The 5,804-nt window shown below is 40.6% G+C and overlaps 1 non-coding gene across 1 annotated transcript; it reads right to left on the bottom strand.

Moving 5' to 3' along the window:
- Positions 1-277: 277 nt before the first annotated feature.
- On the bottom strand, positions 278-385 carry LOC148568698 (small nucleolar RNA R71). Its single transcript, XR_015883013.1, has one exon. It is a non-coding gene; the product is annotated as a small nucleolar RNA R71 (small nucleolar RNA).
- Between the last annotated feature and the right edge of the window lie 5,419 nt (positions 386-5,804).

The raw sequence follows: 5,804 nt of genomic DNA on the forward strand, positions 1-5,804 counted from the left end.
TTAAACCTTAATTAGTTTCTCTGATGCAACAGAACTGCAATTTTCATGGACTTCCATCGGAAGATCCTTTTCAGTTCTTAACTGAATTCTTGTAGATCTGTGTACTGTTAAGACCAATGGGATTGATCCCGAGGTCTACAGGCTTATGCTTTTCCCATTTGCTGTAAGAGACAGAGCTAGAATATGGTTGGACTCTCAACCTAAGGATAGCCTGAACTCTTGGGATAAGCTGGTCATGGCTTTCTTAGCCAAGTTCTTTCCTCCTCAAAAGCTTAGTAAGCTTAGAGTGGATGTTCAAACCTTCAAATAGAAAGAAGGTGAATCCCTCTATGAAGCTTGGGAGAGATACAAGGAACTGACTAAAAAGTGTCCTTCTGACATGCTTTCAGAATGGACCATCCTGGATAAATTCTATGATGGTCTGTCTGAGCTATCAAAGATGTCACTGGACCATTCTGCAGGTGGATCCATTCACCTAAAGAAAATGCTTGCAGAAGCTCAAGAACTCATTGACATGGTTGCAAATAACCAGTTTATTTACACTTCTGAAAGGAATCCTATGAATAATGGGATGCCTATGAGGAAGGGAGTTCTTGAAATTGATACTCTGAATGCCATATTGGCTTAGAATAAAATATTGACTCAGTAAGTCAATATGATCTCTCAGAGTCTGAATGGATTGAAGGAATCATCCAACAGTACTAAAGAGGCATCTTCTGAAGAAGAAGCTTATGATCCTAAGAACCCTGCAATAGCAGAGGTGAATTACATGGGTGAACCCTATGGAAACACCTATAATTCCTCATGTAGGAATCATCCAAATTTCTCATGGAAGGATCAACAAAAGCCTCAACAAGGCTTTAATAATGGTGGAAGAAACAAGTTTAGCAATAGCAAGCATTTTCCATCATCCACTCAGCAACAGACAGAGAATTCTGAGCAGAATCTTTCTAGCATAGCAAATATAGTCTCTGATCTATCTAAGGCCACTTTAAATTTTATGAATGAAACAAGATCCTCCATTAGAAATTTGGAGGCACAAGTGGGCCAGTTGAGTAAAAGAGTCACTGAAACTCCTCCTAGTAATCTCCCAAGCAATACAGAAGAGAATCCAAAAAGAGAGTGCAAGGCCATTGGTTCAACCATCATGGCCGAACCTACAAGGGAGGGAGAGGACGTGAATCCCAGTGAGGAAGACCTCCTGGGACGTCCAGTGATCAACAAGGAGTTTCTCTCTCAGGAACCAAAAGAATCTGAGGCTCAATTAGAGACCATAGAGATTCTATTGAACCTCCTTCTATCCTTCATGAGCTCTGATGAGTATTCTTCTTCTGAAGAGAATGAGGATGTTACTGAAGAGCAAATTGCCAAGTACCTTGGTGCAATCATGAAGCTGAATGCCAAGTTATTTGGTAATGAGACTTGGGAAGATGAACCTCCCTTGCTCATCAATGAACTGAGTGATCTGGATCAACTGACATTGCCTCAGAAGAAACAAGATCCCGGAAAGTTCTTAATACCTTGTACCATAGGAACCATGACCTTTGAGAAAGCTCTATGTGTCCTTGGGTCAGGGATAAACCTCATGCCACTCTCTGTAATGGAGAAAATGGGAATCTTTGAGGTGCAAGCTGCCAGAATCTCATTAGAGATGGCAGACAACTCAAGAAAACAGGCTTATGGACTAGTAGAGGACGTGTTAGTAAAGGTTGAAGGCCTTTACATCCCTGCTAATTTCATAATCCTAGACACTGGGAAGGATGAGGATGAATCCATCATCCTTGGAAGACCCTTCCTAGCCACAGCAAGAGCTGTGATTGATATGGACAGAGGAGAATTGATCCTTCAACTGAATGAGGATAACCTTGTGTTTAAAACTCAAGGATCTCCTTCTGTAACCATGGAGAGGAGGCATGAAAAGCTTCTCTCACTACAGAGTCAACCAAAGCCCCCACAGTCAAACTCTAAGTTTGGTGTTGCGAGGCCACAACCAAACTCTAAGTTTGGTGTTGAACCCCCACATTCAAACTCTAAGTTTGGTGTTGGGAGGTTCCAACCTTGCTCTGATTATCTGTGAGACTCCATGAGAGCTCACTGTCAAGCTATTGACATTAAAGAAGCGCTTGTTGGGAGGAAACCCAATGTTATCTAAATTATATTTATTTATTTTCTATTGTTATTTTATATTTTCTTTAGGTTGATGATCATGTGGAGTCACAAAAACTACTGAAGAAATCAAAAACAAAATGAAAAACAACATTAAGAACAGCACACCCTGGAGGAGAGCAATCTGGCGTTTAAACGCCAGAACCAAGCATCTGTCTGGCGTTTAACGCCAGAAACAAGCATCTACCTAGCGTTAAACGACAGAAACAAGCTACATTTGGGCATTTAACACCAGAAACAAGCAGCAGTCTTGCGTTAAACACCAGGATTGCACAGCAAGGGCATTTTACACGCCTAATTGGAGCAGGGATGTTAAGTCCTTGACCCCACTTGATCTGTGGACGTCACAAGGTCCCCACATTTTCTTTTCTTTCCTCTTCACACCTTTTCATAACTCTCTTCCCCAAATACCCTTCACCAATCAACTCAATCACTCTTCCCCATCACTTCTTCACCACTCACATCCATCCCCTCTTCCCCAAAAACCCCACCTACCTTCAAAATTCAAAATATTTTCCCTCCCAAAACCAACCCTAATGGCCGAAACTTAACCCTCCCCGCAATCCTATATAAACTCCTCATTCCTTCTTCATTTTCACACAACACAACCCTATCTTCACCCCTTGGCTGAAAACACCTCTCTCTCCCTCTCCTCCATTTCTCTTCTTCTTCTCTTTCTTTATTTCTTCTTTTGCTCGGGGACGAGCAAACATTTTAAGTTTGGTGTGGTAAAAGCATAGCTTTTTATTTTTCCATAACCATTAATGGCACCTAAGGCCAGAGAAACCTCTAGAAAGAGGAAAGAAAAGGCAATTGCTTCCACCTCTGAGTCATGGGAGATGGAGAGATTCATCTCAAAGGTCCATCAAGACTACTTCTATGAAGTTGTGGCCAAGAAGAAAGTGATCCCTGAGGTTTCTTTCAAGCTCAAAAAGAATGAGTATCCGGAGATCCGACTTGAGATCTAAAGAAGAGGTTGGGAAGTTCTCACCAACCCCATTCAACAAGTCAGGATCCTAATGGTTCAAGAGTTCTATGAAAACGCATGGATCACTAGGAACCATGATCAAAGTGTGAACTCGAATCCAAAGCATTGGCTTACTATGGTTCGGGAGAAATACTTAGATTTCAGTCCGAAAAATGTAAGGCTGGCGTTCAACTTGCCAATGATGGAAGAGAACGCACGCCCCTACACAAGAAGGGTCAACTTTGATCAAAGGTTGGACCAAGTCCTCATAGACATATGTGAGGAAGGAGCTCAATGGAAAATTGACTCAAGAGGCAAGTCGGTTCAACTAAGAAGGCATGACCTCAAACCAGTGGCTAGGGGATGGTTAGAGTTCATTCAACGCTCAATCATTCCTACTAGCAACCGGTCTGAAGTTACTATAGACCGGGCCATCATGATCCATAGTATCATGATTGAAGAAGAGGTGGAAGTTCATGAGATTATACCTCAAGAACTCTACAAGGTGGCTGACAAGTCCTCCACTTGGGCAAGGTTAGCCTTTCCTCACCTCATATGCCACCTCTGTAATTCGGCTGGAATTGACATAGAGGGAGACATCCTCATTGAAGAGGATAAGCCCATCACTAAGAAAATGATGGAGCAAACAAGAGATCATGGACCTCAACATGAGCATGAGGAGATTCCTCACCATGAAATCCCTGAGATGCCTCAAGGGATGCACTTTCCTCCACAGAATTATTGGGAGCAAATCAACACCTCCCTAGGAGAATTAAGTTCCAACATGGGACAACTAAGGGTGGAGCACCAAGAGCACTCCATCATCCTCCTTGAAATTAGAGAAGATCAAAGAGCTATGAGTGAGGAGCAAGAAAGACAAGGAAGAGACATAGAGGAACTCAAGAGCACCATTGGTTCTTCAAGAAGAGGAAGACGCCACCCTCACTAAGGTGGACTCATTCCTTAATCTCCTTGTCTATTTATTTTCTGTTTTTCAATTTTTGAGCTTTATGTTTATTTATATTTGTGTCTTATTACATGATCATTAGTGTCTAAGTGTCTATGCCTTAAAGTTATGAATATGAATCCATCACCTCTCTTGAATGAAAAATGTTTTAATTACAAAAGAACAAGAAGTACATGGTTTCGAATTCATCCTTGAAACTAGTTTAATTATTTTGATGTGGTGGCAACACTTTTTGTTTTTTGAATGAATGCTTGAACAATGCATATGTCTTTTGAAGTTGTTGTTTATGAATGTTAAATATGTTGGCTCTTGAAAGAATGATGAAAATGAGAAATGTTATTTGATAATCTGAAAAATCATAAAAATGATTCTTGAAGCAAGAAAAAGCAGTGAATACAAAAGCTTGCAGAAAAGAAAAAAAGGAAAAAAAATGCGAAAAAAAGAGAGAAAAAGAAAAAGAAAAAGCAAGCAGAAAAAGCCAAAAGCTCTTTAAACCAAAAGGCAAGAGCAAAAAGCCAATAGCCCTTAAAACCAAAAGGCAAGGGTAATAAAAAGGATCCAAGGCTTTGAGCATCAGTGGATAGGAAGGCCTAAAGGAATAAAATCCTGGCCTAAGCGGCTAAACCAAGCTGTCCCTAACCATGTGCTTGTGGCGTGAAGGTGTCAAGTGAAAACTTGAGACTGAGCGGTTAAAGTCAAGGTCCAAAGCAAAAACAGAGTGTGCTTAAGAACCCTGGACACCTCTAATTGGGGACTCTAGCAAAGCTGAGTCACAATATGAAAAGGTTCACCCAGTTATGTGTCTGTGGCATTTATGTATCCGGTGGTAATACTGGAAAACAAAGTGCTTAGGGCCACGGCCAAGACTCATAAAGTAGCTGTGTTCAAGAATCAACATACTGAACTAGGAGAATCAATAACACTATCTAAACTCTGAGTTCCTATAGATGCCAATCATTCTGAACCTTAATGGATAAAGCGAGATGCCAAAACTATTCAAGAGGCAAAAAGCTACAAGTCCCGCTCATCTGTTTGGAGCTAAGTTTCATTGATATTTTGGAATTTATAGTGTATTCTCTTCTTTTTATCCTATTTGATTTTCAGTTACTTGGGGACAAGCAACAATTTAAGTTTGGTGTTGGGATGAGCGGATAATTTATACGCTTTTTGGCATTGTTTTTACATAGTTTTTAGTATGATTTAGTTAGTTTTTAGTATATTTTTATTAGTTTTTAATTAAAATTCACATTTCTGGACTTTACTATGAGTTTGTGTGTTTTTCTGTGATTTCAGGTATTTTCTGGCTAAAATTGAGGGACCTGAGCAAAAATCAGATTCAGAGGTTGAAGAAGGACTGCAGATGCTGTTGGATTCTGACCTTCCTGCACTCAAAGTGTATTTTCTGGAGCTACAGAACTCCAAATGGCGCGTTCTCAATTGCGTTGGAAACTAGACATCCAGGGCTTTCCAGAAATATATAATAGTTTATACTTTTCCCGAGTTTAGATGATGCAAACTGGCGTTGAACGCCAGTTCTATGCTGCATTTTGGAGTTAAACGCCAGAAACAGGTTGCAAAGTGGAGTTAAATGCCAGAAACAGGTTACAAACTGGCATTCAACTCCAAGAGAAGCCTCTACGCGTGTAAAGCTTAATGCTCAGCTCGAGCACACACCAAGTGGCCCCGGAAGTAGATTTCTGCATC

Source organism: Arachis ipaensis, chromosome B4 (genome assembly GCF_059453495.1).
Source record: "Arachis ipaensis isolate K30076 ecotype BB chromosome B4, ASM5945349v1, whole genome shotgun sequence".
Taxonomy (NCBI): domain Eukaryota; kingdom Viridiplantae; phylum Streptophyta; class Magnoliopsida; order Fabales; family Fabaceae; genus Arachis; species Arachis ipaensis.